The sequence below is a fragment of the Hyperolius riggenbachi genome, chromosome 12, assembly GCF_040937935.1.
Source record: "Hyperolius riggenbachi isolate aHypRig1 chromosome 12, aHypRig1.pri, whole genome shotgun sequence".
Taxonomy (NCBI): Eukaryota; Metazoa; Chordata; class Amphibia; order Anura; family Hyperoliidae; genus Hyperolius; species Hyperolius riggenbachi.
The window spans coordinates 161,249,725-161,273,073 of NC_090657.1; the positions used below are offsets into that span (position 1 = coordinate 161,249,725).

A 23,349-nucleotide genomic window follows, 5' to 3' on the forward strand; every position below is an offset into this window, starting at 1 on the left:
TTAATGGTGAACAATGCAGCGTCCCAAATCCATCCTATTTCAGTGCTCTTTTCACTCTGAGCAGCCTGATTAGCCCAAAAGAAGATTGCTGATTGGTTGCAACGGGCCACTGCTGCACATTGATCTTTGTCTCATTAATTAATCCCATCGCCCTCTTGAAATAATCGCAGGCAAACGGTCGGACTGGGTAGTCGCAGGCCTGTATGTGTCTTATGGTGGGAGTACACCGTGAGATATTTTCGCAGATAGATGGTTTGATAGATCATTTCAGACAGGTCCGATCTTATTTTCAATAGTTTTTTTTTTTTTTTCAGATCGATTTCTCATAGCAGGGAATGGAAATTGATAAGAAAAATGATCGGAAAATCAATCGGACAGTAAATCTGCTGAAAAATCTCATCGTGCATTAGCTGTTGGGGAGGACTGCACAAAGTCCTTTAAAAATAAATACACTGTCAAAAGTCAGTTTCCCAATGTAATAAAAGCATTTAGCATCTCCTGGAAGCAGATCTTGTCTCGTGTTTGTTAGATTGTGTTTTTTTTTTATTCTAGGGGACAGATACCCCCCCATTCTGTAATTGCTGTTTGCTGTTCTCTTCTGAACCAGTGCCATTATTTCTGCCGTGCAGAAACAACCATTGGCGCGTTCTGAATTATCGCCCGTTTTTACAGCTTTGTTTTACATTGCAAGATTATTATTCCACCTAAAATTTTAAGGACGCCATAAAAAGTCAACCGCCTAATATAAAGTAGGTGGCTTGCAAGGATAGTTTGGAGTTTTTACCGCAGGCCTGTTTTTGCAATACCTCTGCGTCTTACTGTAGTTAATACAATAGCAGCAGGAGAGGCTCATCGTCATGCAACTATTGTTATGCGTCGTCCGCAAGCATCTGGCGGCAGCGTAATGCCATATGAAGCCGATTGCATTGCCAAACAATCCTCGACACGCACGTTATAACCGACAATATTTGTGTTCTGAAGAGTTGCAAGTTCTCCCAGCCCTTTTACCAACATTTCTCACTAGCATGTGCTTTTAAGTGTTTTAAATATGTGTGTATATATGAGTCATATTAAAATAAAAGACTTGTGACTTTGGAATACGGATGTCCTCGTTGACAGCGTGTATTACTTAAGCATATCAGAGCCAGTGCATGCAAACACGGTACGGTAACTCTGCATTCCATTATCGTCTCATGACTGCAAGATTTGTAGTGTCAGTTGGGAACCCGGGAGGACATCTGTCACGGGCACACCTATCTCAGCACGCTCTGGGAATTTCGGCTGTCTAGGGAGGGAAGGGGCTAGGGGACTGCACCTGCTTTGTCCCCCGCAAAGTTTTGTTTAATTGGGGAGGGGGGGGGGGATCCAATTAGCAGCATCCTAAAGGATATTCTCCACAAGACCACGTTTTAAGGATCTGTCCGTGCGCACATGAATCCCGAAGAATAGCCGGGTATCAGTTACTTGTCAATAGTTGCAAAGATCCTGAAATCAATAGGGGATGTGGCCAGGAATGTGTACACACCAGTATGTGGAGGCTGAGAATGGATGTGAGAATAGCAAGTGACCAAAGCAATCAATCATGTTTTCTGGGGCGCTACTGTGTCTGTCTGTCTATCTATCTATCTATCTATGTTATCTATCTGCCTATATATTTATTACTTTTTTTTTTTTAATTTCTACAGCACCAACATTATCTGTAACGCTATTCATAGTATGAAACAAATATTAGGGAGCATAGATACATGAAAACTCTACACAATCAGGACATCCAGCAATACAAATACTGATGTAAGGTGTGAGACATCTCCAATACTGGTACATGTTCATATGATAAATTACAGCAGAGTAAGAGACACTAGGAGGAGGTCCCTGCCCTTGCGAGCTTACAATCTATATCTTTCTATCTATCTATCTATCTATCTATCTATCTATCTATCTATCTATCTATCTATCTATCTATCTATCGGTCTGTCTAGCCTGGGGCTAGGAGACCTGCAAGGCCACACAGCCTGTCACTGGTATGGGGATGGATATTGTGAATATTACAGCAATGCATGTTAGCCTCACATGCCTTCCTCCCACCACAGGGCAGTAATGTAATACGTAAGAAACAAGAGCAGTATGCTGGGTGTTGTGGTTCATCAGTGACTTGAAAGTATCTCAGTGAGACCTTTTAACTGTATCTGTGAATAATTGCTACTGATTTATCGGAGACTGGAAATAAGAGGTAACATTTAGCTTTCACCATTAAGAGCCAATATCACAATGGCGTTCATTGTAACCTGTGCTATCCAGGTAGGAGTACAGTGGCAAAAACAGCCCAAAATACCAAATGCAAAGAAATACACACCTTTCCCCTTGCTGCAATTCTCACAAATCATCATTTGTGAGCTTTCTGCAATACTGCATTTATGGCTAAATATAAATTCCTCTTTTAATAATGTATAGCCCCCCCAAAAAAATCAAACAAACTTTACTCAGAGATCAGAAGCATTCAGTGCAACCAACAGCACAAAACCGAATATTCAAATGTAAGCACAGTTCTGGCTACACCAAATCACACCTGTGTCTAGCAATATATTATTTCATGTGTGTTTGTGTGCGAGTCTATATACCGTGTATCTAGATAGATAGATAGACAGATATACAGACACAAGCAGGAAACACACATGTGGTGTCATTAGATAAAACAGCATATCTACAGTGCAGCAAACCTTCGCAGCCAATCACATTTGACCTTACAACACTTTAGAGCAGTAATAAAAAAAAATGATTTCTGATTGCTTGCTAGAAGTCCCTTCTTTTCTTACATTACAAGTTTGACATAAAGAACTATTACATCAGCAATGCATAGACAGTTTACTAAGATAATTCAACTCTTTAAATGACAGTCATTATATTTATCCCAATAAAATGAAGTAAGACTTATCTTATGAACCCAAACCATTGTAAAAAAATAGCATAAACCTGCTGTGACTAAAAATTGACAAATACAATATCAAGCAAAGAATGCTCCTAATTAAACACAAACCCAGTATTTTTGTTTTCCTTCTTTCTATCTTGTACACCGTATTTCCCATGCCACCAACAACGCAAAGGCCTCCGCCAGCCAGCCACCAACAGGTTAAGCCTGCCCCAGTGATTGCATGTCAAAGTTGTAAGGTTTCTGGCTGATACATGTGCTTGCGCCTGCTTGCGCTGCAGAATCCTGCCATGAGTAATTTCACCCTGAACAAGCCAAGCAGAGCAGCACACTCGCGCACCCCTAATGCAAAGCCAGGGAGAGGGAGACACAGGCAGCCTCCTGCAATCAAGGGATGCTCATGCAAGTCACCAGTCAAGTTTGAATGGAGCAGGTCGCTTGGTGCAGTCGGAGGAGGGAGAGCATAGAGAGAGACACATACCCTGACAGACGAGTCTGTTGCAGCAGTGGAGTCACCAGAGCTGGAGCTGAACGCTGAATCAGCTTTTGAGAGTTAGGGATGCATAGAGGAGGGTCATAGAATCACAAGGTAATATTATGCTGCAGCCGCCTTCCCCTCTCCCAGAGCCAATCTCTAATGCAGGAAAAGGGAAAAAAAAATAAAACAGGCTCTGTAATGGTATTAGTCTATACTTTGAGAGAGCGCAAGAGAAAATACCACCCTCCTCCAGCATGCACAACCACCCCCATCACCGGCTTCTCCACCTCCCTCACACTCATAGCAAAGCACCTTAACACAGAGCAATTCTTGCATCCTCCCCGGGGATGGAGCCTTGCGATAGATGGGATAGCAAAGCCTTAAGGATAGGAATCTCCGGCTGGATGGGAAGCGGCCTACGGAGAGGTGCCTGGAATAGAGGCAGTATTCACGGGCTCAAGGTTCCCAGCATAAAGGACATTGCTCAGGGATGGTCGTCCACATGCATTGACGATGGGCGTGCTTGTTTACTCATTGCAGGGTTATGTTATTCTTGGCTCAGGAGGCAGCTTAAAGCGCAGTGTGGTCATTATGTCGTAGAAAACAGGCCAACGTCCCGAGGACAATTTCTGGCCCCGCACTAGCTTCAAAAATAACCCGTCCGGGGCACCGTGACCCCTGTTATTTCTGATAACAGGGGTCACGGTGCCTTCCATAAATCATTTAAATATTTTTGTATAAAAAAAAAAATATATATATATTTTTGTATACTCCCTAAATGCTGCCAGCAACACTTGAACCTTTTCTGTTTGGTCACAGGGGGATGGGTAATATGAGAGATTACTTCGTCACATCAGATTTGCCAGAAAAGTGGAGGGGCAAATTCGGCACAATGCAATCATTAAGGTATAATTAGTATTGATTTACCAAGCGCCAACCTATTCTGTGGCACTGTACAAAGTAAGAAGCAATCATGGGGTACATAATAATACAGAGGATGGTATACCCCAAATATAGACTCTGAAGTCCAGAATTGGTAGACATAGTAATTACAGAGACAAATGTATAAAAAAAATCCAAGACACCAAAGTGATCAATTTCAAGAAATAAAAGGGTGAGAGAGCCCTGCCCTTGGGAGCTTACAATTGGAAGCAATGGGGGGGGGGGGGGGGGCTGGGGGTTTAGAGAGTTTTAAGGTTCTTTAGTAAGGAGTACAACTTGGATGGAGGTTGAAGGGGAATGGCCTAAGTTAGAGCGTGAATTTTGAGGGAGCACGTAAAGATTTCTGAGGTTGGAGAGTGACAGGTGTGTTTTGGAAGGGGAATTCCAGACGAGGGGTGAGACACATGAGAAATCTTGTATACGTGGATGCGAGGAGGTAATTGTAGAAGAGGAAATAAGAAGGTCGTGCAGAGATTGTGATTGGGTTGGTATCTAGAAACTAGTGAGGAGATGTACACGAGGGAGATTGTGGAGAGCTTTGTAGGTTAGTTTAAACTGGATCATCTGGTTAATTAAGAGCTTGACAGAGAGGAGTAGCAGAGTACATAATAATCCACCACTCCTAGCACTTTCTGGTGTCCTAAAGTCCTGAACATTTCAGATCAATAGCAACCACTGCTGACTAGCGTTTCTTAGATGATCAGATATAAATATAGACAGAATTACAACCAGAGAAAGAAAGAAATTGCAACTTTTTTCATATTGGACTTGGAAGATAGCTAGAGATTCTGTACAGACAGTACAGAACAGAGTTAAAGAGGAGCTGTAGTAAAAGAAATGTAATGAGTGGAATTGCTGCTTATTTTTTTTTTTTTTTTTTTACAATATCCAATTTGTAAATTATTTAGTCAGTGTTTGTCCTTGTACTAGCCAGGCAGAACAGGAACCAACTACCCACCACAGTCTAGATAATCTTATGCAGTAACACAAGTAGAACAGTGACATCTACAGGCCAGATGTATGAACACCACATATGCTCCAAAAGTGTCTATAACCTTTTGAGGACCGCAGTGTTAAACCCCCCTAAAGACCATGCCAATTTTCTCAAATTGGGTCACTGCAGATTTAAGAGCTAGTCTAACAGTCTCCTAGCGGCAAACGCCGCTGGGAGACTGAATGTGGAGTGGAGCTCCTCCATCCAAGCAGGAATGTGCGCATCGGCACGCGCGATCTCCTGCAAACCATGCCCCAAGGACCTTACGCCGTCGGGGTTAGGCGGTCTTGGGGTGCCGCCGCGTCATGATGCGATCAGCAAGTGGTTAAATAAATGTCAAGTTTGCTAATATGCAATTATAACACAAAACTCTTTACATGAGCAGTGTCCACCCTGTACACGTGTATGTTCATTTGGCATTACCATCCTGTAAATTGAAAAAGTGGTCAGAATGACGGATTGACCTAGAGACAAATCTCTCTCTGATCTCTGAGCAATCTGTCCTCTACCCATACTCCGCAGGCCAATTCCCGATCGTTTTCAGCATTAAACCTCAAAAATTGTCCGAGTCCCCTGCCTCACCGCTGCCCCCAGTGTATAAATTTACCCCCATGTGTGCATTTATACATTACGCGCCCTGTGTTTCCCACCGTGCAACGCCCATCTGTTTCCGGACCTCCTGCTCTTCCATTAGCGGTGTACCCTACGCCAGCGCATAGCACGCAGAACTTGTGTGATGTCACAAACGCGCTGCGTGCTTCGTGTGTACTGCTAATAGAAGAGCGGGGGGTCCCGATGATGTATGGGCACCGCACAGTGGGCAACACAGGACAGATAATGTATAAATACACTCACGTGGGGTACATTTATGTACTGGGGGAACAGGGCCGGAGTTTTCGTCGCTTGTCCTGATGTTGCGCACCCGATTGACCACAACGGCTCAACATCTTGCAGCATGTCTGATCGATACATGCGACCAATTTTGGCCCAAAATTGTTTGCAACTTCGATCGGGCATGTTCTTTGCACCACATGTTTTCATCTGATTCGATAATAATTATCGAATCGGATGGTCAATCGGCCGCCTACCTGCGAGACGTATGGGCACCTTAAGAGATTTTCCTTTTAGTGGATTATCTGCTTGATTAGGTTAAATGACCAGCTTTACCAGCTTGTTCCTGCTGCATAGACTTTCAGAGCTTCTTGCCCTTCTCAGCAGACTACAGGGCTTCAGGCTGTGCCCCTTCTCAGCAGATACCAGAGCAACAGTCTGTGCCCCTTCTCAGCAGACTACCAGAGCTTCAGGCTCTGCTTCTTCTCACTGTTCCCTTCCATAACTACCCTCTCCACCATTCATTTCCATGACTACCCTCTCCACTGTTTCCTTCCATAACTACCCTCTCCACCGTTCATTTACATGACTACCCTCTCCCCTGTTTCCTTCCATAACTATCCTCTCCACCGTTCATTTCCATGACTACCCTCTCCCCCTGTTTTTTTCCATGACTACCCTCTCCACCATTCCCTTCCATGACTACCCTCTCCCCCTGTTTCCTTCCATGACTACCCTCTCCAACATTCCCTTCCATTACTACCCTCTCACCCGATTCCTTCCATGACTACTTTCTCACCTGTTCCTTCCATGGCTACCCTCTCCACCGTTCCCTAGTTCCATAACTACCCTCTCACCCATTTCCTTCCATGACTAGCCTCTCCACCATTCCCTTCCATGACTACCCTCTCCCCCATTCCCTTCCACAACTACTCTCTCCCCCATTCCCTTCCATGACTACCCTTTCACACGTTTCCTTCCATGATTACTTTCTCCTCCGTTCCTTCCATGACTACCCTCTCCACTGTTTCCTTCCATGACTACCCTGTTCCCTTCCATGACTACCCTCTCCACCATTCACTTCCATTACTACCCTCTATCCTGTTCCTTCCATGTCTACCCTTTCCACTCTTCCCTTCCATGACTACCCTCTATCCCATTCCTTCCATGACTACCTTCTCCACTCTTCCCTTCCATGACTACCCTCTCCACCCTTCCCTTCCATGACTACCCTCTCCCCCATTCCCTTCCATGACTACCCTCTCCATAGTTCCCTTCCTTGACTATCCTCTCCCCCGTTCCCTTCCATGACTACCCTCTCCCCATTTCCTTCCATGACTTACCTCTCCCCAGTTCCTTCCATGACTGCCCTCTCCCCCGTTCCCTTCCATGACTGCCCTCTCCCCCATTCCCTTTCATTACTGCCCTCTCCCCCATTCCCTTCCATGACTGCCCTCTCCCCCATTCCCTTTCATGACTGCCCTCTCCCCCGTTCCTTCCATGACTGCCCTCTCCCCCGTTCCCTTCCATGACTCCCCTCTCCCCCGTTCCCTTCCATGACTGCTCTCTCCCCCGTTCCCTTCCATGACTGCCCTCTCCCCCGTTCCCTTCCATGACTGCCCTCTCCCCCGTTCCCTTCCATGACTGCCCTCTCCACCGTTCCCTTCCATGACTGCCCTCTCCCCCGTTCCCTTCCATGACTGCCCTCTCCCCCGTTCCCTTCCATGACTGCCCTCTCCCCCGTTCCCTTCCCTGACTGCCCTCTCCCCCATTCCTTTTCATGACTGCCATCTGAAACGTTCCCTTCCATGACTGCCCTCTCCCAAGTTCCCTTCCATGACTGCCCTCTCCCCCGTTCCCTTCCATGACTCCCCTCTCCCCCGTTCCCTTCCATGACTCCCCTCTCCCCCGTTCCCTTCCATGACTCCCCTCTCCCCGGTTCCCTTCCATGACTGCCCTCTCCCCGTTCCCTTCCATGACTGCCCTCTCCCCGTTCCCTTCCATGACTACTCTCTCCCCAGTTCCTTCCATGACTACCCTCTCCACTCTTTCCTTCCATGGCTACCCTCTCCACCCTTCCCTTCCATGACTACCCCTTCCTCCGTTTCCTTCCATGACTAGCCTCTCCTCTGTTCCCTTCCATTACTACTTATTCCATCGTTCCCTTCCTTCACTACCCTCTCCCCAGTTCCCTTCCATTACTGCCCTCTTCCCCGTTCGCCGTTCCTTCCATGACTGCCCGTCTCCCCCATTTAGAACCTCCCAGTATCTGAGAATCGTGCAAGGAGGACATTTGCTGGAAACACAAGAACAGCTTGGTTTACGTTGTCCATACATTACTCGAGTTTCCTGTTGACCAATCAATTTGATCGGATAAGTGCAGATCGATTATCTTCCATTCTGTTCATTCAATCGATATTGACCAATATCTGCCTGAATTGACAAATTGACTTAATCGAGCCGGATGGAAAAGATCGGTTGATTGTAACGGAATGGGCTACTCTTCACCTAATTTCGATCGGCACAGAATCTATTTTGGATTCAGAGCATGGAGGTACAGCATCATTCAGCTCGATTAGTGAAGGAGAATCGCCAAGATCTTACTTGCAGTGTGTGGGCCACTAGTTGAATTCCTTTCGATTGACCACACTGTTTTCAATCACCCACTCAAGTCAGTTGTGTAATCTCTTGATGGAAAATCGAGTATGGGCACATTTAATGTCAACCCGTATCCTACTTAATAAAATACCTGGTTTCTGCTTCCAGGCATGTGTGTTTGCTTACCACCGCACTGCAGAGGACTGAGACCGGGCGATGGTGCGCGGTGGGGGTCAGGTACAGCTGGTGCGAGCACTGGCACTGTTCACGCCCATGATGTAACAGGCTAAAGTCACTAGTAGAGAATAAATGACAAGTGAAGCAATTTAGAAATCTTGATATGAGAGGGATATGAAAGGTCTTCCCTTGTTGACTGCCTGTTTGGTGTCATCATCATGGATCCTCTGCATTATATACTTTCCAAAACTGATATGTCAAGACAGATCCAAGCCGTAGGGCAAATTCGCGTTTGCGCGTGAAAACCGTTACGCGCGTTATAGCACGCACAAAACGCTAGTGCGACCGTGATAAGAGTTAAGTCTCCAGCTTCTGATTGGTGGGCAATAGCATTAATTTATCTCATGTTGTTATTGGTTTCATTCAGTAGCAGAAACCTGATTGGTTCCCAGACAACTACTCCCACTCCCAAAAGTAAAAAAAAATAAAAGTGCGATATCACATTTACAAGTGTCTGCCCTGCCAATGTCTTTGACCTCCAGAGGGACAGGTCGCTCTTCAATGACCTCTGTTTTTTCTACTGGACCTTCCTTTCACAGTCTTACTTCCCCGCCCCCCTTCCCCCATAATGCCTTTTTTGTACAGTCCTCGAACCTGAACTGCTGTCCAAAATCCACAGATGAATAAACGTGTACAATATCATTACGCTATATTACAGTACGCTTGCTTTCAAGTACCTGTGCAATCACAAGTTTAAAAAATAAAAGGGTGATTTAGATAATTCCGTTAATGTATAGTTTTCTCGCAAGCTTTCAAAACTTTGCCCCTTATACAGTTCACTTTTTCTCCTGATTTTTCTCCTAGGTCAGTGATCTGCAAACTCCAGCTGTTAAGGAACTACAATCCCACAATGCATTGCGGGAGTCTGACAGCCACGGTCATGAATTATAAAGACAAATGCATTGTTGGACTTGTAGTTCTTTAACAGCTGGAAAGCCAACTTTGCAGATCACTGTCCTTGGTGATATTTTCATTCCTTATCAATAAAATGCCTTTTGAGCCACCAGCAAGCAAGAGTAATTGTGAGGGTACTTTTTTACCTACTTACTGGTACTTTTCCAATTGCAGAGTGCTGAAAAGTTATTTAAAAGAGAAGATGAAAAATGATCTGTTATGCCTGGTACACACCATGATATTTCCCATCAGATTGACCGTTGGCTTGATCATTTTCAACAGGTCTTTTTTTGATTGTTGTTCCGATCACTTCTGCCCAATATCGATAGATCAAATCAGATTTCTGATCGATTTTCCTGTCGAAAATTATCAATTCGACCTGTCCAATATTATCCAATCCACTTTTCCATCTACAGTTTCTCCTAGGCGATACTTTCACGTTATCAATAAAATGTCTTTTAAGCCACCAGCAAGCAAGTAAATACTCACAATAATTTTGATTACTATTTTGAGTACTTTTTTTTAACAGTACTTTTGGTACTGTTTCAATTGGAGAGCGCTGAAAAATGATTCTAAACAGAAAATGATCTCCCTGGAGAAAATTCAGGAGAAAAAGTGAATTGCATCAGGCCCTCTTGGTGTCTTGAAAGCTGGCAAGAAAATCTATGTACCTTTAGCATACCTCTCAACGTTTTGAGATAGGAAAGAGGGACACTTAAGCCACACCCTGGACAAACCCCTAATCATGCCCTGGCCACACCCCTTGTCAGGCATAACACAAAGATTTCATGAGACATATATGTTAGTTTATAATTCAAACCACACTGGTCCCTTCTATCCTGGCTCATTTTCTTTCATATTAACAAATTGAAAATAAGATATATATTAATTTTAAAGATGGGAGTAAAGTTTAGAGTCAGTTAAATATATATATTTCTATAGATCTGTACAGGTGTCCTGAAAGAGAGACAAATGAGGAAGAAATAGGGGCAGGGTTCCCTAAGTACTAACTAAAAAAAGGTATTTAACTTTGCTTTAGTCCTGTCAGTAGACATTGCCCTTTAAATGCCCTCCAAGTGACCGAGTCAACACTCACATTTGTGGTAGAGCGTGGCTGTAGCCTGGCCAATACATATTCATTCTCCTGAGCAGGAAGCATCCAGTGGTGAGGGCTCAGTATTATCCAGGAGGACACAAAGCTCCAACTAATGCAGGTCATGTTATTGGAAGCAGGGAAAGTGTTTAGGAAGGGGAGGAGTAGGATTCCAAAACCAATGATTAGACAGGGAATCCACCTTTCAAGGGCTTATATACCCAGATAAGTATTTGAGTCATGCTGTGGCAGGCAAGTGGCCTCTTCTCCTGGCAACTCCTCTCTGCCCATATTAAGTCAGCCACAGTAAAAATAAACTGTCAGCTGTACAGAGCCAGCGCTGAGAGGCCTGATGAAATCTCCCCTCCTGTCACCCCATTGACTACTAGGCCTTCAGCAGACTTTGGATCAGACTCTCTCCTTGCCCTTTCTGAGGCTATTTTTAGCTGGAACAGATTAAGAAATGGCTCTTCTTGCATCCTCTCTGGGTCTATTATTCCCCCGCTGGTCTTCTGACACATAGAGGAAGCCAAGCTGTCTCATAATAATAGGAGAACTCAAACCAGGAGCGCCGGTGAAATCACTGGACGGGCTGGATTGTTTCCATGATAAAGTGCTGTGCAAAATAGTTTTGATGTGTTGGTCCTTTAGGGAGTATTTTTGTTGTGTTGAGTAGACAAAAAGTTTCTGAAGTGCAAAAACACCTGATCTGTATGCTTCTTAAGGTGGCCATACACTTATAGATTTACAGCAGATTCGACTATCAGATAGATTTCTGTCAGATGCCTGTCTGATGTGTGCCACACTCTAGGAACAGATTTCCAATGAAATCTATTGAAAATTGATCTAAATGCATTATTGGACCATTAGATCCAATGCAACTCTATAGGCCATCTATCTGCTGCCAGCAGCAGATCGACCTAGATCTTCCATCCTGTCAGATAGATCAAATTGATCGAAATCGATCAAAATCGGACGATCAAACGGGGAATTTGATAGAATCGATTTCTGATCGATCGATGCTGTAGAATCGATCGATCGATCGATGGCTAAAATCAACCAGTGTATGGGCCCCTTTAGTGTGTTTTTTACCCTGTAGTGAAGTGTTTACCCCTCCCTAACTAATTAACGCCTTGTGTCACCTATACTTGGTCTTAAGATTAATGGACACCTGTAATGGCTGCCACCCATAGCAGTTGGATGCGATCACTAGGACGACAGTTCAAGGACCCAACGCTGTTTAGATGCACTGCTATGTTGTTACCTAGCAATGCATCTGTACAGCATCTATGTCCCCAAACTGTGCACCATAGCGATCGCATGCAATCCCTACAGACACATAATGGCCCAACTAGTGAAATATGGCATATATTGTACCGTTTTAACCGGGACAAGCCAAATAATGTATTTTGAAGTGTTTTAAGACTGTGTCCCTTGTCATGTGAAATTTAGGAAGGTTGAAACATGAAACAATTTGCAATTTTTGCGTTTACACATTTTTTATTTTTTACCAATAAAATGCCTATAAGATTAAACAATTCTTGTAAAAAAAAAAAAAACAACAAACTTGTAAAAACATTTTGTAACAAACTTTAAAAACAAGCATATTAATAACTATTCCTAAAAAGAAAAACTGTTATTTGCAACGTAATTAGCAAATCAACAATTGATAAAGATAAGGCAATGCGGTATTGTGTCTCTTCTGAGGACAGACAGTTCTAGCATAGATCAGAATAATCAGGTAACAAGGGCAAAACTGGAATGATTAAATTGTTTTTTTAAAAAACTATACACAAACGATAATTGCAATCATAAATAAAATGTAATACATTGATTATTTTACCATCAACAAACCCATCTGTACTTCCTACTATCACAACTGATTATAAAAAGCTTTTCCCTGATCGACTAAATTGTTGATTTAACAGAGAAACCGAGAGCCCAATATAGTGTAGTATGTATTGGATCAGGGAGAATTAGTGTGGAGTAAGTATTATACTTACAAACATGGGTTACCGTTTAGGCAACCACTATATAGGCAGGTGGGGAGATTAGACCTGTCCCCACTCAGGATTAAGATGTCGCTCTCTGAAGAAGGAAAGGAGGGTTTGTCACCCTTCCAACCACCAAGGGTGGATATCTTGACAAGTAGATGTACAGAGGCGCCAAAAGGATAAAATATGCTAAAATGTTTAAAATATTCGGGTGGCGGTGGTGGACCGGCCACTCAGAAATAGACTCGATGCTGTCGCTTAAGATAAAGACAATTTATTCACATACTCCATGAACAGAACCGCAACGCGTTTCACGGGTATATTCCCGCTTCCTCAGGCAATAAACAGATAGGAGTACACAGTACAGTCTCAAGGTCACGAATAGCGCCTCTGTGATGTGTCATGGCAGTCAGCTGACACAGCTGAGAGATCAAATTACCACTTGTGATACGTCACAGATGAGAGGAATTAGACATGCTAAAATCTCTAATACAGGGTGCATTTCTCTATGTTTTCTTTCTGTTCTGTGCAAGAGTTCACATCCACTTTAAGAGAAGCTGTCTAGACATCACGTTATAAGGACCTGTCCTGTAGCATGTCCTGTCAGTTGCAGTGGAGCTGCAACAGAGCAGTTTTGATTTCTCTGCCTATATTTCATTGCTTAGTTTTGATTGCATTTGCAATAAGTCTTATTGCCATCTGCAATCACTCTGCAGTTCAGAGCAGCTCAGGATGTTATCATGAATCCACCTATGGCCTGCTGCAGTTGAACTGCAGCCAGATAGCTGTGGATTTCTTACATGCATGTGGTTGCATAATTTGGCATGTATTTGTAGCGAGGGTCCTTTCCATTCACAGGCAGCTTGCAGCCTTCAGTCAGCCTAACACAAGATTGCATGATTACCATTCAACTGTGTGGGAATTTTTCAATGTCTGCTCTCATTGGTTGATGTCCATAGAAAAGCCTGCTTCTCCTCTCACACCTTGCCCGTCATATCGCTCAGCTTTGCCATAGTTGATTTCTGGGTTCCTAGTGTAAAGTTTGAATATTATATTGCATTACCATGTTTTGTCTGCTTGGACATTCACTGCACCCGCAGGGGGTACAGTGAAGTTTTTTCCTATCCTGACAGTTTGGAGACTGCCTTTACCACGTTGGTGATTGGTAGGATTCTTGCTTGTCCTGTTGCTGTGAATGTAACTATAGGCTGCGGTTGCTATTAGTTACGCTCCTACTTGTTTGTCTTGTCCATGCCAGTATGGATGTTTGGTATCGCTGGGGCAGTGATTAGATTGGCAAGAATTCCGTCTGTCTGTCTGTTGTCTGTCTTTGTTACTCAGAGTGGTGGACATCAGATGCTCAGTACTGTGGTCGCACTGAGCAACCATTGTGTCTTGTTTATTGTGGCGGTTATCGGAAGCTCAGAGCTGCGGTCGCTTTGAGCAATCTTGCTTACTTGTTCATAGCTCCTGATGTGATCTGTGTACTTTCTCCACAAGAGCATTCTGCTATACTACCTAATATTACCCAGCTGCATAGTTTTGTTTTCTCTGGTGGTACTCTGGTTTTCTCAGCCTCAGCTGCTATACCTTGCACGGTAAGACCTGGGGGTAACCGAAGTCAGGAGACATATTACGTGTCCTGTTCAAGAGGGAAGACATGGGCCAAGCTCAAAGATACGGCACTAGATTGGGGTATAGTGGCTGAAAGAAAACACTGCCATGCATTGAACGCGTATTAGTTTACTATGTCTGGCCCTTGTGTGATTTTAATGATCAAATTAAGGTGATATTTCAGGTCTATTGGGCTCTTGTCCAGTAGCATAGCTAAGGAGCTTTGGGCCCCAGTACAAATTTTACATTATGCCCCCCCCCCCGCCACCATTCTATACATAACAATTCATATGGCGCATTAAAACTTGCCAAGGACATCCACAGAGTGAGAGGTGTAAGCAGCAGAGGGGACAGTGTGTTTAATGATTACCAGGATTCAAAGCATAGATACAAGTGATCATTACCAGCTTATCACCATTGAAGACCTAATACTGCAGTTGAGGGAGGGCCCGTAGTGTGCCCCTGTGGTCTAAGGGTGCGGTCCCAAATCTTTGCATCCTCTATTGCTATGTCACTGCTCTTGTCTTGTTTATAGAACCTCTTGTGCGTGCTTCTGAAGTCACATCTGACCACGGCTGCAACAACGCAACACGTCACATTTTCTGTCGCTGTGCAACACCGTCACCCCCACATGTTAAGCCATGACGATTTCAATCTGTGCTGAGTTTTAACTACTGTCTGGTTTCCCTTTGCTGAAATGTCCCCCTTGCATCCTGTCCTGTTGGGCACTCGTTACTGGGAGAAGGAGCGGCATTTCTGGAATGCGGACACAGAAGTGAAAGCCCGACATGAATACCTTTCCCCAAAATAACCGGAGCCAGAATACAAGAAAATTGGCTGGCGTTCAACTTTGACAAAATCTTGGCACAAGCGTAACAAATTACATAAAGCCCTGTAAGGTCTTGTGCAACAATACACGAAGTGACACACTCCTGTTAAACAAATCCCTCATGCTCGGTGCTGGGGACAGGCCGCAGGGTAACGCTACACGACTTGTGGAGCTGACAGCTTGTTTGAGTTTAACCAGCAGCTCCATAATGAGATAAATGTTTTTTTCTTTGCCATCAATTTGTATGTTGGAGGTCATGGAGAAAAGCAGGATTGATGCTTCACTTGTCGATCTGACGTTAGTCCTTGGACTACAGAATACCAGTGTTAACTTATTGGCTGGTCAAAGGCCTCTTTCACACTTTGTGCATTTTTTTTTCCATTTTTGCACACACGTGTTTCCATTTTCAATACAAATTGTGGAAATGCGTTGGAACTGATGTAAGCCTACAGCCTCGTTCACTTCTAATACTTCTTTCCATCCACAGAAAGACTTTTTCACATGTATGTTTACATTTAAGTGTTAGAATACGTTATTGTCTTCCAAAGGTATTCAAAGAACGTGTAAGAAAGAACATTGTAGGTTTCACAAATAGTGACATGAAAACACATATAAAGTCACCTATGTCAGAAACACGCATGTAAAAAGTTATATGTAAATAGAGTATAATGGATTTGTGTACCTGGCGTTCCAGCAATGCAGCTGTCTCGGACAGCCGGCTTTCTCCTCTGTTTAGCAGTGCCAGGTTGCTTTGCAGCCACGCAGTATCCCCAGTGTGCATACGTGCCTGTCTTATCTCCTCCAGCTGCTGTTGCAGGGGATTTTCTGGCTATTTGTTTTGTAATCACACTGTTGCACCCAAAAAGCTGCCAGGACTTGTAGTCCAACTGGATTAGTTTTTTTTCCGATGCGTTCTGCCCCATCCAGTACTCCCTTGCCAGTGAAAGCATTAGTATCAGTAGACTGCTCTGCTAGGGTTTGATGATAGGTCTACTTTGTGGTATAACCTTGCCTGACCTTGACCTACAGTTTGATTGCTGCCTGGACTCGACCTGACCTGTCCTTGCTTAGCCTTTTGGATTCCGTGTACCTCTGACCTTCCATGTATGAACCCATATTGCTCATCTAATTGGCATAACGTTCATTCCTGGGTTAAAGGTCCTCTTTAAAACCCCTCAAAATTCTCACAGCTCTGCAGCAATACATGTGATCAGAGCAGTACTAAAGAACTAGGCTTTTCTGCTTGTTCTCAGGACTGAAATGCACTCCTAGTTTGATGAGTTTTTCTAGAATGCACATGCATTGCTCTCTGTGGCTCAAGACCACAGTAAAACAAAAAAAATATATATATTTTCAACTTGAGTTCTTGTAGGCTGAGCCCCACTGACTACGAAAACAACCATTTCATTTCTGGTAGCATCAATCCTGCCACTCTCCACCCTCCTGTGGCCAGCTATCCATTGCTTTCACTTTCTGTGACCCCTGAGGTCACGACACTGCAAGCTCTGCATCTCTCACCACAGAGCAGAGTGCAGGGAGGCAGGGGAGCGACAGGGGAGAGGCAGAGTTGCCCTGTTGGGCCTAGTGCACACCAGAGCGTTTCCGCTGCGGTTTGCGATCCACTTGCGGCTGCGGATACGCTTGGTCAATGTATCTCAATGGGCTGGTGCACACCAGAGCGGGAGGCGTTTTGCAGAAACGCATACTCCCGGGCTGCTGCAGATTTTGGATTGCGGAGGCGTTTCTGCCTCCATGTTAAGTATAGGAAAATCGCAAACCGCTCTGAAAAACGGCAGTTCAGAGCGGTTTGCCAGGCGTTTTTTGTTACAGAAGCTGTTCAGTAACAGCTTTACTGTAACAATACATGAAATCTACTATACCAAAACCGCTACACAAAACCGCAAAACGCTAGCTGAAACGCTGCAGAAAAATGAGAAAAAGCGTTTCAAAATCTGCTAGCATTTTGCGGATCTGCTAGCGGTTTTTGGTGTGCACTAGGCCTTAGAGCTGGGGAGGGGGGGGGGGCGTTAGGAATGCCCCCAGTGCCTCTCCTGCATGGGACGCCCCTTCCCCTTGAGATTGGCGACATGCCCCATGTCGACAATTCCCAGGGGGTGACAGCTTGGTGAGGTGGGGGGGGGGCAGAGGGTGGCACATAGGGGACACAAGGGCATGTCATGGACCAGGAAACAAGCCTCTATGTCCCATCTGCCCCTCCCCCCACCCCGTCACACTTTAAGCCTTTCTGCAGAAGTAAAACAAAGTAAAACTTAATTTTTTGGAAGTTTTAGGATTTTCATAAATTGCAATGAAGATTTTTTTTGTTCCAGCAAGGTTCTCATGCTGTGGTTAATCTTTAAGAGCAGAGAGGAAGTTCTGAGTTTAGTTCCACTTTAAGAATAGACTGGTTAGATCTGGCAGTTTAGGGAACTCTCAGTAGTTTTCTTCACACTCACAATTCAAAAGCATACATTTTTCTACACATGGCCTTATTTACCGTATAGTCCAACTTTCACAGCCCTATGTTACTTCTGGGAAGACCATGGCTCTAAAGGTGGCCATACACTGGCCCTATTCGCCGCCGTTTCGACAGCAGATTCGATCACTGGGATCGAATCTGCTGCCAATCGTTCGCGCTACACGTTGTATTTCGATCCTTTTCGTCCGATCCCGTCGATCGCTCCGTGCGGAAAATTAGCGTCGATCGCCCTCGGGTAGGGAGCGCGTCGCTCGCGGCGTTCGAGTGCCCGACGACCGACGCAATAGAGCTGCATACATTACCTGCTCCGCCGGCACGTCTACGCCCGGTCACCGCTGCTCCGTGTCCGCGCTGGTCTCCGGCATGCTTCAGTTCCTCCGGCCCGGCAGGAAGTTTAAACAGTAGAGGGCGCTCTACTGTTTAAACTTCCTGCCGGGCAGGAAGAAGTAAAGCATGCCGGGGCCGGAGACCAGAGCGGAGATGGAGCAGCGGTGACCTGGGGACTGGAGTCGCGCCGGCGGAGCAGGTAATGTATGCGGGCGGGGGGAGTGGCGGCAGCACCACCACCACCACAACAGATTGTGAACGGTTTCAGGCTGAAATCGGTTCACAATCTGTTTGCAGTAAAGGTAGCCATACGATCCCTCTCTGATCAGATTCGATCAGATAGGGATCTGTCAGTTGGTCGAATCTGATGGCAAATCGACCAGTGTATGGCTACCTTTAAGCTATGTACTCACCACCCGACGGGTCCAGCCACGTCCCCTTGGCGACGGTCATTAAGCAACGCCTCATCCTGCTTGTGACATCATGAGACTACAAAACGGGCGCGAACGGGAAGTAAGCGATCACAGTACTTTGCGCGGAGTGGTCGGGAATTTTAATGATCCAATCTGCCATGTTTATTGTTTAACGATGCGTGATCGCTGCGGGGGGCAACATCGTTTAACATACGTATAGTAAATGATGTTCCGCAACATCGGGTAACATTGCCGCAATTATTGCGGCGTTGGTACGAGGCTTAACCTGCTTGGCGGTAACCCAAGTCAGGCTTGGGATGGAAATCTGCAGCTCAGAGCAGTAATCCAGTGCCTGAGTGAATTCTATGCAGGAGCTGCTGCAGATCTCTCTGTGGTATTTTTTTTTGTTGTTTTTAGGGTTTAAAAGGTTGTGAAAGAATTGAAAGGCTTAGACCCTAAATCTGGAAATAATCATAACGCCAGGTAGGTTAACTATCCTGATCTTTGTTGGTAAAGTGACATCTTCATCCTGTAGTAATTTGTCTAAATTCCCCATAGCTTTTCTTCCCATTGCTTTCCAAGCATCAAGTGTCTCTCTCATGACTGCTACTACATGTTTGTACAGTACTAGCATGTTACAAATCCTAGAAGCGATTTTGAAGCTGCATGATTTACTTTGTCCGTAAAAAGGATAGCTTTCATGTATAATGCGGGATGTACTACCAATAACATGCACAGCTTCCACTGCAAAGATTATTCCTTCTTTCCTGGCTGTTCTCTCACTGATGGGATGGTCCGTTTTCTTGGTTAGAGGTGCAATGTGTGCTTTCACCTGTAGAAAGCCTGGATTTAATTTGCATTTAGCTGTGAAATGATGAGGCTGGGCTGGTGCAAGGAGCAGCATTCTGTATAGATTCACAGTGACATGCGAGCCATTGCAGACATAACGTATAGCCTCCCTGTCCATCCCACTGCCCTGTCCAGGGTGATGTCAGGACAGGAAGGCAGAGAATCTTGGCTATGCAGCTAATGCCATCTCCTCTGTCTTCTGCTGGACAAGCCTCTAGTGCAATCCTTACCAATGTTGTATGGCATGGATTAATGTGGCTCTATAGAGTAGGACTTAAAAAACCCAGAGTTCCATAGAGCCACATTAATCCATGCCATGCACTGATGAGGATCAACCAATCAAAACAGTCTGTATACATGTTGGATAATTTTGGCTCTGTACAATTAACAAGCTGACACATCATTGCATTCCAGCAGTTCTGGAGGTGTGGCTAGCTTACAGGGCCAACCAAGGATAAGTTGCATATTCATCAGTGATACGGAGATATCATATGCTCACTCCAACCTGAATTATCGCAAATACCTTCTTTTTTAAGAAAGCAAACTTGTTTTACTTAACATTCTAATATTTGTATAGTATAGAGCGTTTCTCCTGTCGGACTCAAAGTGCTTGTGAGGCAGCCACTAGACTCAGTAGGCAGTAGCAGTGTTACGGAGTCTTGCCTTGGAGTGCTGGGTGTCCACTTCGACTCCCTGCTGGGGGGTAACAGGAAAAAAGGGCGCCGCCCTTCACTCCCATAATAAATATCGTTTAATGGGCGCTGAACAGGAAAAAAGGGCACCGGAGATTATTACGTTTTACAAATGGCGCCCGGAGATTTTTAATGTTTTGTAACTGTGCTTGTGATGATTAAAGTTTAGAAAATGCGCCTGTGACGAATAACGTTTATAAAAATACTAAACATAGTTATCGTATTTAACTAAAACATTGTTTAAAATGTTATCCCTTACTGTTTGTAAAACATTAGTAAAACATTATTATTCACAAAATAAAGCGATCAGTATGTAACGTAAATTGCAATATTTTTTTTACAGTCACTATTTGTAAAACATTATTATCCACACAATAAAATTATTTAAAATTGTTATTCCTTAATGTTTGTAAAACATTATTATTCACAAAATAAAGTGATTAGTACATAACGTAAATTGCAATATATTTTTTACAGTCACTATTTGTAAAACATTGTTATCCACATAATGAAGCGATCAGTAAGGGGGATGGTTAGGTTTAGGCACCACCAGGGGGTCGTAGGGTTAGGCACCACCAGGGGGGTCTTAGGGTTAGGCACCACCAGGGGGCGTACAGGGAGGGATCTGTGTGAGAGTAGGGTTAGGTATAGTTACAGTACAATATACACCACCAGGGGGGTGTTTAGGGTTAGGCACCACCAGGGGGGGGTTAGTGTTAGGCGCCACCAGGGGGGTCTTAGGATTAGGCACCACTAGGGGGGTCTTAGGGTTAGGCACCACCAGGGGGTCTAGGGGTTAGGGATGGGTACAGGGAGGGTTCTGTGTGAGAGTAGGGTTAGTTATAGTTACAGTACAATATACACCACCAGGGGGGTGGTTAGGGTTAGGCACCGCCAGGGGGGGTCTTAGGGTTAGGCACCACCAGGGGGGTGGTTAGGGTTAGGCACCACCAGGTGGGTGGTTAGGGTTTGGCACCACCAGGGGGGCGCTTAGGGTTAGGCACCACCAGGGGGATCTTAGGGTTAGGCACCACCAGGGGGACTAAGGGTTAAGGATAGGTACAGGGAGGGTTCTGTGTGAGAGTAGGGTTAGGTATAGTTTTAGTAAAATTAAATATTATTTGTAAACAAAATACAACACAATATTTTTTATAAACGGTATTACTGCTTATCGTTTACACCCCGCGCCCTTTATTCCCGATGTCCTTTTCTGATGTACTCCTGCTGGGGCCCTATCTGCATGGAGTTTGTATGGTCTCCCTATGTCTGCATGGGCTTCCTCCAGACACTCTGGTTTCCTCCCACGTCCCCAAAACATACAGATAAGTTAAATGGTTCTAGGCTATGATGGACATATGACTATGGTAAAATTAGATTGTGAGCCCCTCTGAGAGATATTTAGATACAAGACTGTGTACTCCGTACAGCACTGCGGAAGATGTCAATGCTATATAAATATTAAATGATTAAAAATAATAAGAATGAATACTTCTATGTCCTGCATAGTGTTAGGTTCACTCTGCAGGAAAAAATGATACATTTTCCAGAACGCAGTAAAACACAAAATTGGACAGTTATGTTATCAGGATGTATTTACACTGTCAGTTGGAACGTGAATGGACACGGACTGGACAGCAAAGACAAAGTCCCTGCATTTTTCCACAACCGTCTCACGATTGTGCCACAAATGCTGCAAATCACACGCAATGGAAGCCTATGGGAATGGATGGTCTCCTTTCCCATAGGCTGATCGCTACATGCAAAACATGATCTCACCTGTCCGGTGGATTTGGTCTGCCCACACTGGCCCCCGCCGTTCAGTTCCGAAGCAGATAAGAGCCCAGCAAAAGCTTGGGGCACCTCATTGGTTTGCAAAAAAAATTAAAAATGGGAATCTACTTTAACTGAGAAAATCATTCCATGTTATCAATTATCATGTTTCCTCTGTTGCTAGGTAGGACTCTCCATGCTTTTGTCAGGCACTGATCGGCTCCTGGACGAGCAGCAGACAGTCTGGCTGACGCGGGACAATAAAAACACAATGGATTCAAAATGGGCCGTATGTGAACGACCTCACCGGATGCTCTTACTGTGCCGTTTCTGCATCCGCTGCGTTCGCGCTGCAGTGTGAACCGGGTCTCTGTCTTTATGCCAACATGTCTGGGCACATACATGTGTAGCGCTGCTTCGCCTCTTTTGCCCCTTTCATGTTTTCTTATAGATAGGAATATTTAAAACAACTTACACTGTTTAAGGTGGACTGCCTGAAATATAGAACGTTTTATAACATTCTAGCTGACAAGAGTACTGTATAAAAAATACAAGAAAAAATAGCAATATTATAGTATATAATGGGCAGCATGGTGGCGTAGTGGTTACCGCTCTTACCTTGGGTCCCAAATTTGAATCCCAGCAAGGTCAACATCTGCAAGGAGCAATCGCATTGGCTGCCTCATTCCAGTCTGTCTTGTTTTGGACGCTTGCTGTCACTTAAGCAGTGACTAGTTAAGCAAGCGTTCATTCTGTTGCCTGTCCTGATCTTCTGAGTTCTGGTTTATGCGCTCAGCGCTACCTTGCGCTGAGCCACTATAGTGAAAGGATTGTTTGTGGCTGTTCGGATCTATGCCTGCTCTGTGCGCCACATCTCCTGTGGGAGTCAGTCCTCTCCTCCACTAAACTGGGGATATCCTGGTTCCTTGTACTAGCGTGTGTACCTCCTTCACGTCAGGTTATGCATGTCGTGCTGACTGTGGAGAATATACCACCAAGTGTAACACCTCCCTTATCTCAAAAACATACAAATAAGTTAATTGGCTTCCCCCTACAATAAATCTACTACACCATACATATATAGACATATGACTATGGCCCAGTGCACACCAAAACCGCTAGCAGATCCGCAATATGCTAGCGGTTTTGGGAGCTGATTTCAGAGCGATTCTAGGTATGTTTAGAGAGGTTTTCTAAACATACCTAGCGGTTTTGGGTGCATTTTTGTGTAGCAGATTACACATATTGTTACAGTAAAAGCTGTTACTGAACTCCTTCTGTAACAAAAACGCCTGGCAAACCGCTCAGAAGTAGCGTTTTTCAGAGCGGTTTGCGTTTTTCCTATACTTTACATTGAGGACGAAACGCTTCCGAAAAACCGTAAATGTG

General features: G+C 44.6%; 1 protein-coding gene and 1 long non-coding RNA gene across 39 annotated transcripts in view; one reads left to right on the top strand and one right to left on the bottom strand.

Moving 5' to 3' along the window:
• The window catches only part of LOC137541565 (uncharacterized), an 89,793-nt gene extending 86,322 nt beyond the window's left edge, over positions 1-3,471 (bottom strand). Inside the window, exon 1 of the long non-coding RNA XR_011025215.1 lies at positions 3,408-3,471. This is a non-coding gene — a long non-coding RNA (uncharacterized lncRNA). The remainder of the gene's footprint in view (positions 1-3,407) is intronic.
• The window catches only part of GATA5 (GATA binding protein 5), a 2,064,317-nt gene that overhangs the window by 1,549,284 nt on the left and 491,684 nt on the right, over positions 1-23,349 (top strand). The window lies entirely within an intron of this gene.